Raw genomic sequence first — 14,568 nt, 5'->3', positions numbered from 1 at the left:
TCTGTAACGGTTATTAACGGGTTGTTATTATCATATACAAGTAGGTATGTTACAAATAATGCGGGTAGTGAGAATCTAAAAGTGATATATTTTTTTTATACAATATAACAATTAATAACCTACGTTATCGACCATCATAATTTACTATCTTCAAAGAACATTCGATAAAGATCAAGGGAAAGTATATTAGTTTTCCGGGATAATCTCCTCGTTATCCATTTTTTAACCATATAAATGATTTTTTCTAATTATTGTAAATTAATTATACCCTGATCCAGAAAGTAATTTTCCAAAAAATTATTAAAATATTTTCTTCCTTCTCCTTTCTCCCAACTACTTGGGGTCGACTACCCTTGTCCTAACTAAACCTCTACTCATCTCTATTTTAAGGTTATCAAAATAGAAATAAAATAATTTTTAATTATCTAAATAAAAAATGCATTGTGCTATAGATGTCGAAGTAATCAATAAAATATTGAAAACTTTTATTAGAGAAATCAACAATTTGTTGTTGCTTCCATTAAGTGGTTATTCTTAAGGAAAATAGGTTTTTCCTCGTAATTATCCATAATATTGTTTTTTTTTTAGAATAAAAATATTTATTTCCTATGATTTATTTGAATGATTTGAAGACTGGATGAAAAATTATTTAATTACTTATATTATTTTTATTTTTGTTTTGAAATATAGATTTTATAAATATTCTAATTATTTACTGTAACTTAGTTAAAATTTGTAAATTAGTAAATAAGTTATTTTTATTAATTATTATTTATTTAATAAACTTAATAAAGTCTTTATTTATATTTATTTTTTTTTAAATATTTTTATAGCTGCATAAAGGATAGAAGTATCATATTAGAGTTTCTATAATATCTTTGAATCTATAACATAAGTAGAATACACAAGTGAACATGTTAATATATCCATTAATTCATGTGGTTAAGTAAATTAAAAACTTAAGTACTAAACTATTTTATAATCAAAAACAATAGAAATTGGTTAACTATTAGGATGTATCTCGATATTGGTATTGACATAATTTTTTAGCTTTACTTAAAACCCCACTTAAAACTGTATTAAGTTTTTTAAGTGTTGATAAGGATATTGGTTGCTAAGTATATGTTCTAATTTTATGCCAACTAATCTCTTATTTCTAACCTGCATTAATTATTTTGATTTTTAGGAATTTATTATTACATAATTTATTAATCTATATTACATCAGATATTTGAGAGAATGTATGATCATTCATTATTGTTACTATTAATTATATATATTTTATTTTTGTGTTATATTAGGTAAGTATTTTATTGTTAAAATTGTTGTTAGGCTTCAATTGAGCTATGAGAACACTGTTACTAGAGATTGTATACATTATTGTATTGAAATAGAATGAAGTCTTGCGGAATTTCAAAAATGTATGTTTGTTCAATTGTGAAGCAAAAAAAATGTCTAGGTGATCACTAGTTATCACGTACAATAATTGTAAAGAAATCGTACGATTGTTTACTTTTTTGAAAACTCAACAGGTGGCATGTTAGATTAAGTAGACATGATGTGTTTGTCCCCAGGTGATACTCAAAATGCTTGGCGTTTTATACAGTAGTTATTTAGTTGTAAATATAGATCAAAGTAAAAAATAAAATTTCAAATGTCAATAAGAACTATTTTAATCATAACAATTGGAGGTCACTGACAAATTAAATTTTTTTTTGTTTTTGAATAACGTTAACAGAAAATAGTAATGCCCATTTTAATATTGAACTAAAAATCCCGTTAAAAATTAAATTTTGATATAGGTTACGTAGCTATTATCCTTATAGAAATAAATACTACCTAGGTATGTAAATAGGTTAGGTAACCTTTAAAATGATTGGGTTTAAAAAATGTGCAATAAAGTGTTATATACCCTCGTATATATCTTATTTGTGATTACTACAGTACGATCGGGGTAATCGCATTCTCAGTAATGTCCCTCTAGATTGAGGTATCTACCTCTGCTATAACGTGGTGATTGTGGAACCGACGCTAGAAATTATTTTAAGTACTGGCTCATCAACTGCGATGTGGAAGGAAAAAAATCTATTACATGACAATTCCTAGTAAAGCAATTTAAATCGAATAAAATCTTACTGCAAAACCAATCATAAGGTTGAATACGAGAAGCGAGAACCTTGGTAACAAATAAACATTATTCTTAAATTTGACCATAAAACTAAAATTACGTGTCTAATAAATTCAATATTTTGTCTAACGGTTGTTTAGCGTTTATTATACGTTTTTGCGTTTGTATAGTATAATTACTAAAGGCTTATCCAATAAATACCTATTTATCTTGAACCTATGTTTATAAATTACAATATTTCATCATTTACGTCAAATTCTTTTCTAAGGATTATATACCCAGTATTTATTAAACATTTGTGCTCTAGTATTCATTCAACAGTTGGTTTTTAGATACCAATTGCAATGTGGATTGAGAGTTGTTAAATTCATGTTTGCACCCTTGGACGTTTTCGATTTTCTTTGACTGGCAGGAATAATACACCCAATGTATCCGAATTCCATGCATAAGTAATGAGTTACAACTTCTGGTCAGGGTTAAACTAATTGCTGTATTTATATAACTACTGTTAAAGTAATTACAAATACACATTACATCCTATTAATATTTATAGACGTAAATTAAATTAAAATATATTAAATTAACCATGATAAATAACATCTGAATTTATTGTCATATAACTTATTTTTAACCATAAGTACAAGTTAAATATAAATATGTTTCCTTAAATTTTATGAAATTACACGCTTTGTAATTTTATTGTAATTATAATTAGGTTTTGTTAACTTCTTTTCTTTTTTGATAATATGTTTCATTCATGTGTTTATAGATAATGCTAATTTAAACATCTGCTTAAAATATGAATCAAGCAATTTTGAAAAAGCACTGATTTATAATTACTAGCCTTACCTCTTCTCTTTGAGTTTAGGGTGGAACATGAACTATTTATGTGAGTCACCTGGGACCGTTCTTTGGATCGGTTAGATTCCAGTATTAATTGCCCATGTCTGTAAAATAGTGACATTCCCTTGAACTCCTATCCACTTTTTATCGCCACCAGCTGAGATTTTAATAAATAAGCCGTGATAAATCACTTTAGAGGTTAATAATTTTAAATTGGACCTTAGCGTGTTAAGGATGTGAAGAAAATGAACGTGTAAGCACAGCTTTGTTGATTGTCTTAATGAAACGATTCGGTATTGCTAATTTTATTCTATCAGTTCCATCGTTTCAGACCGACAAAAAAAAGTTTTTATCCTTAATGTTTTAACCGTTATATGATTCATATATTTTTTTTACCAATTTATTTTATTATAATCGTTTCAAATGCCTACCAATCAAGTACAATTGTTTTAAAATTACATACATTGATATGTTCAAATTATACTATTGAATTATACATATCTTATATTCGAACTAAAACTTATATTTTCACTTTATTATTGATTAGACTCCTTAAATGTAATAAACTATTTAATTAATAGATTCTGAATTAAAAATTAATTCATTAAACAACGAGTATTTTATTATTATACTATGAAAAATGTATACTTTATTATTGTTGATTATACATTATGTTTATTAAATATATATTATAAATATAGCTAACATATAATAGATTAATTAATCCAGAATTAATCCAAAGGTCATGTATTTGTATAGTTAAAATATAAATACATATTGTACTATAATATATTTAATTAAAGTAAAATATTAAATATTATTTTATCAATTACGAAACCACAAAAAAATCATACTGTTAAAAGTGCAGTTGAAAAAAAACTCTGGTTACTATACTGACTATTGATGTAGTTTTGTAATCTTTTCTTATAATTTTCTCATTGTTGCAATATGATTAAAAAGTATCACATTTTCACCTTATCAGTCATCAAACTACAAGTTAAATGTATTGTAGACTTCGAAACTAACTTAAATAACGACTGGGTAATTTGGCTACGACGATTTATTGGTACGATGTTGTTGATTTATGTATAAGGCTGTAGACCGTCAATGTTTTCACTACACAATGGCTTAGTCCCGTCCCTTTTCCTATTACTATATGTATACGGCCCCCCCTTGCAATTTGTCTGGAACATATGTTCTTTATTTGGACCACCCGCTCTATCATGTCATTGCATCTCTAATGGAGGTAATTCTTTTATTAAAGTTGTTCTAATCACATATTTCCACTATCTTAGTACAAATGTAAAACATTTATGAATGTTAATTTTTATTTATCCTCAATAAATATTGTGATTCTTGTATCGTAAATCTGAACAAGTAGATAATATTCAAAATATTTTATTATTGAAATTTATTGTATGTACTGCAATTACATAAATATTTATATAATTAATATGTGTAACATTGACTGATCCATAATTTTTTAATTTAATTTACAACATGGTTTATGGTATAAAAATATACACTAATAGACTTATTTACTTAGTTGTTTATCCTTTAAGTTTTAATTTTATAAAACATTCCTAGATGAATTGTCTATTTTGTTTCATTAAGTATTAAATGAAGATTTAAAAGTACATCTCAGAGTACCTATGACTTTGTTTTTCACTATGTCAATAAATGTTTCATTAGTATCATATTTGTATAAGCGTGTTATTTTATGTTATTTCCTCAATATTATTACCTAAAGTGAGAACAAATATTTTATCATATGGCAATCACGAAATTCATGTAATAAAATATTAATTTTGTTAAAATATGTAGTATATTCCTACTTAAGTTATAATACTATTATATTAATAATACCTACCAAGTATATTTTTTTTAACAATAATTTCTGTAATTTTTTGTATAGGATTTAAATTTATGAAGATTGTTAATGTTATTGTAATTATGTTCATTATTTTTATATATCTACGTTAAAGTATTTTTAAATTTAAATTTTGTGGAAGACATTTTGTTTATAGGCATATTGGATATTTCATTATTAAAAAAAAAATATCATGGTTAATCTTAATAAATAATTATTGAAATATGTTACTTATCTTGTTTACTTATATTGTTAATTATTTTACTTAATGAATAATTTATTTTGTTTTAGGTGAGTGATAATACATATATTTAATATGAAATTATTCAATATAAACTGTAAGTACATACATATGTATGTACTTACAAATATTGTATTGCTTAAAAATAACAATTATGTTAGGTATCATTTAAAATGCTTTTTTTTTTTTTATCTACGATTATTAGCAAAAAGATTGAGAATCCCCACAGGAAGTTGAGTAACTTATGTAGATAAAATTCCATCACCGGCCAAGATCAAGTGATCAGAGGTTTTTCGCACTTTTCCAGGCTTTTCTTAGCACTTATGTACATTTTGGTACCTTCTCTGAATGCCTGTATTGATCAAGTACTGGAAATCCAATACAGAGTAACGTTGTTATTATAGATTTATGCCAATACAGATACCATTACTGGTCATTACTGGCTACCAGTAGTAGACAGAATTGGCGTAATACCGAGCCCAATGTGAATTTCCAGTTGGCCTTTATTTATTACTTGTACCTCATTAAGAGTTTATACTTAATTAGTTCATAGAAATATTATTATGTATTTCATTTACATAAATTCAACTGAAATAAATTATACCAAGTTAAATTAAATATTCTCTATAGCGTTAACAATCAACATTAAGATACAATCTCATGTGTACATTTCGTTTGAAATTTTGTAGATCATTGATTGAAAAAAAGTGGTTTATCTAATTGTAGGACTTCGATGTAGGTTAAAGAAATATGTAACCTTTCAAATGCCAAAGATTTCTCCCTTTTGATTTGGTTAACATTAACCAACATTAATTTTCTACATTTTATATTCCAAGTAAAATATTGATGTATAGAGTAAACTCTGGATAATCTGTTAGATATCAGACCACAGTACTTTCTTATTAACAAAAACGATGTGTTAATCGAGTTTCATGTATAAACGTATTTTACCTATTGAAAAACCTTAATTTATTTTATTACAATGTATTAATAGTAGATACGTGCATACATATTAATTTATGACATACTGTTAATTAATCTTTTGATGGTACAGGTTTAAAAAAAAAGTTATCAATTCGTTTTTGTTTTTTGTTTCAAATTATGTTACAAAATTTTAAGAAAAAATTATGCCGGATTATTGGATTTAATGGATTATCAAACGGCCGGATTATAAAGAGTCTACTGTATAAAATTTAAGTAAATTATACAGTATTAGTGTGATGATCTGTCGATGGTATTCCTCTATTTAACTTGAGAACTCAAGTAACCATAAATTAACCAGTTGCAGAATCGTTCTTTGAGTTTCGGTAGGACTACTTCACCGTTTAGACATTGTCTTCAATGACCAAGAATTAACCGATTACAGATCGGACAGAGGAATAAGATTTAGTATTGTAGCTTCTCATAAATAAAACTCGCACTAGAAACTGAAATTATATTGGTAAAACAAATGTAGAAAATAACGGGTTTCCAATGCGTAAACACATATACTCTATCAAAAACCCGCATTGCCTTTCAATCGTGGTGTTCACATACTTAAATATAATTTTACAAATTGCTGTCTCAGCTCATTTGCTTCATTTGGTCTATACTAGGGGTTTCGCTTTTGTACGTGAATATGAATGTACGTGTTCACGTATACCGTGATCACGTGAATGAATCAAAATAAATCACGTATGGTTAATTCACGGCAATCAACGAAAGCTTAATCACGTGAGCACGTATCTGAATCATATTCACGTGATCACGTGAATTAGTATATTCACGTGAATTGGCATTAATCAAAAATATGATTGTATAAAAATTAGTTATTTGTAAAACAAAAAGAGTTTGTTAATTTTGTTAATGATACCTACATGGTGGTCATATATTGCATTACAAAAACCGATTTTGGGTACTGTTTATTTTGTTGTATTTTATTTGAAAATATATTTATAATTTTATTGATTAGCTTCATTATCTTTTATTGAACTCTGTAGTGCCCGTCGTGTATGACTTATCTAGTTGTTGGATAAGTAGTGGTGTGCCGGGAAATCTTTATGTGCTCGTGGTAATTCACGGCGTCCGGTTGTGAAAATAGAACTCACACACTGACACCCAAGGTTTTAGATAGTAAAGGTTACCTCATAATCATGTGTTTACATTCAAAACTACCGCTTTCCCCCCTTGTCAAGTGACGTTATCATCGTACAAATACTGTTACGAGCCTGGCCATAATATTGTTTTACTAATAGTGCAGTATAGTAATTACTAATTTCTAATTATATATTCTGATCTAAAATTGTATTGTTAAAATAACGTATTACAATATCTATAAATAATATTGTACTTATTGTTAATATTACTATATAATGTTAATAATATGATATAATTTTATTAAAATCTGTCTAATTTAGTGGTTATACGAATGAGATTTTAACCTGCATGCAGTATACATCTCATAACCAGGCCCTATTTTTATGTGCACCCCGACACACAATGTGCACTACGAATGTACAAGTATGCACTACGGTTTTAACGTGTGTGCCAGGGGCGTATTTATGGGGGTGTCTGAAAAAAATAAAATTCTTTTAAATGCACGTCGTGTATTTCACATTTTCACGTGTAGGATTTATAAATACACGAAATTCACGTGAATTACGTGATCTGCGAATTACACGGTTTTCATCACGAAATTTTTAATTTCACGTGTACACGTGTTTTAAGAGCTCTAGTCTATACTATGAAATATGATACAGTGGTCTTTATGGGAAATTGTATTATTAATATTTTAATATTATGCTTATTATTATATTATTATATTATGTTTGATTGACATGTACAACAGATTTAAGATGCACTCGTATGTAATAAAACAGCGGATTTTTTGAAAATTTACTAATTTCATATATATATATATATATATATATATATATAATAATAAGGTAAATACAAACTTTCTACATCATTCTCTTATTCAAATCTGAACTAAACCAAAATAATCTATTTGAATTAAAAAGTTATCGTATTTAAAAAATGTACATATATTTCTACTTAAAATTATTTAAAAAAAGAACAAAATGTTTTAATACGAATCGTAGAATAAAATAAATTTTTAATGTTTCGAGTTAAAGGAAAAGTTTTTAGGGTTAAAGTTAAAGGGATTAAACTATTGACTATGCTTATGGAAATTTACAAGTATATGTTTATACTTGATGTATATTGTTTAGGTGTAAGGATACCTACTGTTTAAATATTGTATCAAAACTCTATCTATTGAGTGAAAGTTCCGTTTACCTATTGTGTAGCTTATGTGAAAGGTCGTCGCATGACAATGTGCCAGGAATGGATTGTTCTCTAACCGGTTGATAACGAGGGCAAGGTCTGGCATAACATAGCGGATGCAGCGTAGTATAAAGATATTGCATTTTGTTTTTTTTTCACTCATAAAAACATTGTCACGTACATGTAAAGAAAACGTATGTAATCCTCTAGTCCTAATGTTTAGTCACATTCGAGGTAAAGGGTCATATATTGAAGGCGATTCTATTTTATATTCGCTTCATAATATCATCATTTTGCCTATGGATTTAATTTGTTAAATAATATATTTTATTCTTAGTCACGTTCCAATCAATGTTTATATTTTGTGGATATAAATCTTTAAATCAGTTAGTGTGGTATATATATAGATAGAGATTACCATCTATTTATAATATATTTATTATTGATATCCTGTAAATTGCACTATCAGAATTGTTTTAATTCGTTAACTAATCATACCAGTCTATATATAATTTAATTGATTTTTTTTTTAGTATATTTTAATGAAATAAAATGTTTATATTTTATATCATTATTACACATTAGGTATTATAACGAGACGGCAACTATCATACTTCCGTTTTCTATATCGATCTTTTTGCAATTGTTAAAGATTTTTTTTATTAAATTAAATTTGTTTTATGGTTTTGATTTTGATTTTTTTTATTATTTTTTTATTATTAATTCAAATAAAAATACAAAAATGTTATAGGAATGTTAACCTTTTGTCTATATAATGATAATTTTTTTGCTATACAGCATGAAAAGTTACAAAATATATGATGAAATCCTAATGGGAACTTTAAAATAGTAGTAAATATTAAAAAGTTTAAAATATAATATTGACATAGTTATTACAAAAAAAAAGTAATTATAATTTCTATCCTTCTCAATTCTCATCCTTTTTCTGTCATTTTGTTAATTAAAAATTGCATGCTTAGTGTGGTTTGATAGTTATGTATATCATTATTGAGTATAAATATACAATGTTTAAACTTCCATGTTGATTAAATTATTTTCAATAAATTATATTTTATTTTTACACCTAAAAAGTAGGCTTCGAATTACTAGCATAACCGTAGATGTTTGTTTTAAAGTTTTTAATTTTAATTATTTTTATTTTCTAAAATAGGTACTGATTTTTTTTTTTTTTTTTAAAACTTTTAAGTCAAGTATTTTATAAATTATTCATAAGTATTATATTTATTTTATTTTGTCTAAATATTAGATAGATTAGATTCTAAAAAATTAGAAAAATATATGGGTTTTACTATATTAAAATTTCTGTTGTTATTCAGTCAGTCCGTTGAATCTCGTTGTAAATTTTACTAGGAAATTTCTATTTAAAGTTTTGAAACCATTCTCATTGGGGGATGTGTTTATAAGCGATGAAAGATATTTTGCAGATAGTTAGCCAACCATCAATGCGTAGAACTAGGTTTGAAAGTAGTTTTGTGTTTCGTTGTTTAGACCTCGAAAATTAATAAATGACTGCCAAGGGATAATCGGAGACATTTCCAAATCAGTGTATGGTCTTAAATAACCCCTTATTTCAAAACTGTTGATGCATAATAAATAATATACAATTAATTTAACTATTTTCTCGGGATTCAATAAAATACTTTCATGGACATAATCCTAAGTTAAGATAAAAAAAAGTTAATATTTCATTATCTAATAATTTATCTGTGAAGGTAAAGGTTCTCTTTAAGTTGAAATGTTACTTAATTGTCTAATAATTATTTGTCAAACAATGATAATATTTTAAGATTTTTTTTTTTTTTAATAATTAATCAGTTTACGTATTTATTTATGAAAATTTTTTATTATTTTCATCTATTATACTTTCATAATTTATAAAGAAAATAAACAACTCAAATAACTTAAAAACCATATGTTATCGGTAGAAAACGAGTTATTTTAATTATTAAATTCAAAAATGAAATTACATAGTTTTTTCTTCGAAGAACTAGAATTGATGATGCCAACGGAAGACGACAAATGACTCCTCAATTTCTGCCATATTATAAAATATATGTAATGCACTAAATAGTATTTATTTATTTACCCATTATGGATAGTATAATATCCTGTATAATATAAATAAACAATTTATGAAGTCGAATATTCTTTGCCAATATAAGTATCATTTGCATCAATTACAAAATTAAAATATTGTCAAAACAAATAATTTACAAATAATAATAGTAAAATAACAAGAAAGTATGAACGTAATGTACAGTAATGTATAAATATGTTGACTCAAACATGATTATACACTCAAAAATGAATCGTCTTAATGGTATTTCATAATAGGAGAACTTGATAATATATATTTATACCTAACCTTATGTTAGTCCGAAGGTGAGTAAGGAAAATGTAGTAAAATCGCAATGTTTTCCTTTTATCTGTCATTATTGACAGAAATTCTGAATAAAAATCATCCGATAAGCGGTGATTGGTTATCCTTTTTTATCCTACTAATAGTACCGTTATCGGTAATAACTTTAAAAATATGATTTATGCACTGCATTGAAGTTCTTAATGCCATACGCTAAGTAAAATAAAAAAAATGCTTTAGAATTTATGGAAGTAACAAAAATATTATTCTGTTATTATTAAGTGTATTAATAATTAATTACATTTTTTTCTGTTAGAAAAATCGACTGATAAAACTGTTTCTGTTCTACATGCTTTTAATTCCATTACATTATTTTGAATTTTATTCCTGAGAGATCATAATCTCTGGATACGACGGACTGATGGACCGCAATTAATCACCTGGCATCAAGATACCGCCCTTTTTTCTATGTTTGTCTAAACCCCCAACCCTTTGAACTATCAATCATTCCAGTGTATGTTCGATCCATCCACACGAAATGCCCTGCTGACATCTGTGAGAAAGATATACCAATGCACGATGTCGATTAACGTGCTATTGAAAAGACACGTGACCTAATGCGTAGGGCGCTGCTAGGTGAGGGTTGAAAACAACGAAATTTTATAAATATATCTTCTAATTTGATTGGCATATTCAATGTATTTGTCCGTTGGGGATTACAAGATACAATTTAAATACTTTAATAAAGTATGTGTGTTCTTGATAGACACGTGCGTATATGTTGTACTTGGTTTTGACATGTTGAGATTAGCGGTTTTAATAATCTAGTTTGAATTCGATTAGAAGAATATAAAGCTGTTTTATTAGTCAACATGAATTCTTATTAATATGATAAAAAAGCAGTAATGATTTCAATATAAACAATTTTTCTACATAATATATATTTATCACAACATAATTGATAATTTTTATAAATTTCTAATATATTTATATTAAATACACATATTTATAATAAGCATTTACTTAAATGTTTATATCGAAAATTTATTTTTCTATAGTATTTATTTTTTTTTTTTTAGTATACATATATTGTAAGAATATGTAAAAATGTTAAATAAACATAACTTTTAATTATAATACTTCGTGTTCTATCCTTTTTTTTCTAGTTATATTTAGATAATTTTTTTAGAACCTGCTTGGTATTTGATGGAAAACATATTTCTTTTTAACTTAAACTTCTGATTGAAGCATTTTTTTTTTAATTTTAAGGTATTAAATATTGAATCTAAAACATTTAAATTTATTCTATACCACTAATTGATTATAATATTAACTTTTGGTAACTGATATTATGTCAACTGACACAAAATCCTGCCAAAACCAATGTAAATAATTTATTGAATTAAATTTTCAAACCATATTACTGTTATAAATTTAGTTAAGCATCTCTTTTGAATTTTATTTTTTGAAACTTACGTATTTCACCGTTTTAAAAATCTAGACATCAACCACAACGTATTTATATTTTATTAAACGATTCATTTGGTAAAAAATAATTATAATACAACTAAGTGAGATTTGAGTAGATCGTTTGTAGATTAAATTTATGTAAATTAATATCCATTTGTCATTTAAAACCGGCATTATTATGACTATTTGTAACCTATCCACTAAAATATACAATGTTGTCGTATTCGAAAACGTTCAAACAAAGTAGTAAAACATTATTAATTATCTTTAACTTTGTATTAGTACGAAAGAAATAATAATTGGATTAGTATTCTTTATTAAAAATTCCAAATAAAATAATCTTCTGAAATCGTTAAGAAGAATCCGTCAGGATTTTTTTTCATTGGAATAAAAAATATTGGAATAAAAATTATAATTTTTATATAATTTATATCGGTATATGATTTCGTGCATTTAATATATAAAGTTCAGTCTTGACGTTGTATTATAAAATTTTTATTTTGACATTTAAAAGACAAACAAGAGTGGAAAGCGTTCACACCGACATGCATTGTATCACATATCACCACGCTATAATAGATGTATAACACTAAAATACTGTTACTGTTGGTTCATATTAGTATTTATTAAGAAATAGTGTTCCTCACCTTCAAATGTATTATGGTTAACTAATGTTATTACAGATACTTTTAAGAAACTATAACTTTACAAGTAAAAGTATAATTATTTATTGACAAAATTATGGTTATAGGACAACAAATATAATTATCAAAATAGATAAACTTCTTATATTACATTTTCTGGAATATGATATTATTTTCGTGTCAATGACTTTTCATTGATATGTATCGGTGAGTAATAATTCTTATCATTTTCGCCGGTCGTGAATTAAAAATTGTTGAACTAGATTTATCAGTTTGACACATCGCCGGCAAACAACCTCAGTTAATCAAATGTTCGTAGTTTTATTAATGGTCGTATTACATAAATTCAACAACAAACGCCGCGTACACGGACGTGTTGTTTTCGTAGTCGAGTTATTTGTATATGTATTGAAATTGTACGTAATGTGTTACGACGATTGCAGTGTGTAAACAAGTATTTTATGGCACCACTCAAGTCCCTTATCGGAGTCAATGATAACAGAGCATAATGCAATACAGGATAAAAAGAGGTTCGACGTTCGGTGTTTCGTGTTGTTGTTGTACGCGCAAACAATAAGAGGAGGTTGTCGTCGCGCTTGGTACACCTGCGACCGGCGACGTAAACACGTATGAAATGTCATCGGCTGTACCGCTGAGGGCCGTGGCGACAATACTCCTCCGAAGCGTAACCGGTTTCGTTGCCGTCGCCATCATCGAGAGTGCGTTGAACTCTTCGCGCACGCGTATTCACGGCCAGAGGAGGTGGTGGCGCGTTGGCTGTTGACCGACCGGCCGTGTGCGCGCGCGCGCGGTTCAAGGGCAACTGCGATATTGTTCCGTCATCGCACGGTAGCTGGAAAAACTTTGGACCGATAACGAATGGACGTCGTGAAGAATGACAGAAAGGCGGCCGGCAGCGACGAGTTATTCATCGATAAAACGTGCCTAATACATGTTATGCTATCGGTGGGGTAGCTACCTTAACAGTGAACACGAATTCTATAGTAAACAACACAACAAACGCAATATACATTCGGATCTTGTCTTTGAACGACCAACTCTCGGTATGCCGACTACAATAATAAACCAATAACGTTCGCGTTCTTCATTAGCAATACGTAGCGTTGTCGTTATTGTTGCAAAATCTGTAACCAACCGATTGTGATTTGTCACATCTCGTTATGTTTTGGAACCTCGCAAGTTCATTATCGATCGTACATTTAATTAGATACGTTTTATTATCTATACCTATAACCTATCGGATATAAACTCTGTTTATATTAATGATTTAACTCTCCGAATACCCTATAAGTATTCATTTCTGGTGGTAAAAAAAATAAAAAATGATGAATTATGTATACCATTTTTGACCATTATACAGTCATCTATCAAGATTTAAACGCAGCCATATATTATGATTGTATGTTGGAGTTTCTCGAGTCTCGACACACTGTAATTAAAAGTTAGTGTACATTTTTATTATGTTTATTCTCTTGGGTAAAGTTTCTAACGAGAGAAAATGCAAAATTTCTAACATTATTGTGGATTGAATAAATTAGTAGGCCACGTAACCACAATATATACACAAAAGCTCCCACTCACCGTCCCATTTACATTTCAAACTGTCAGTAAACATTCACATTTAGTCTCGTGTCAATTAAATGATCAGTAAGCAGATATATCGTATACATTGTAATAGTCGTAATGATATTATAATTTCGATGGCCA

At 27.2% G+C, this 14,568-nt stretch overlaps 1 protein-coding gene across 4 annotated transcripts in view; it reads left to right on the top strand.

Annotated features, from left to right (window-relative positions):
• LOC112692429 (DE-cadherin) overlaps positions 1 to 14,568 on the top strand; it is a 77,960-nt gene that overhangs the window by 16,158 nt on the left and 47,234 nt on the right. The window lies entirely within an intron of this gene.

This window comes from Sipha flava, unplaced genomic scaffold (assembly GCF_003268045.1).
Source record: "Sipha flava isolate LNK unplaced genomic scaffold, YSA_version1 73_pilon_pilon, whole genome shotgun sequence".
Classification (NCBI taxonomy): Eukaryota; Metazoa; Arthropoda; class Insecta; order Hemiptera; family Aphididae; genus Sipha; species Sipha flava.
The sequence above is the reverse complement of the archived record's forward strand: the minus strand, read 5'-3'. Positions and strand labels throughout refer to the sequence as shown.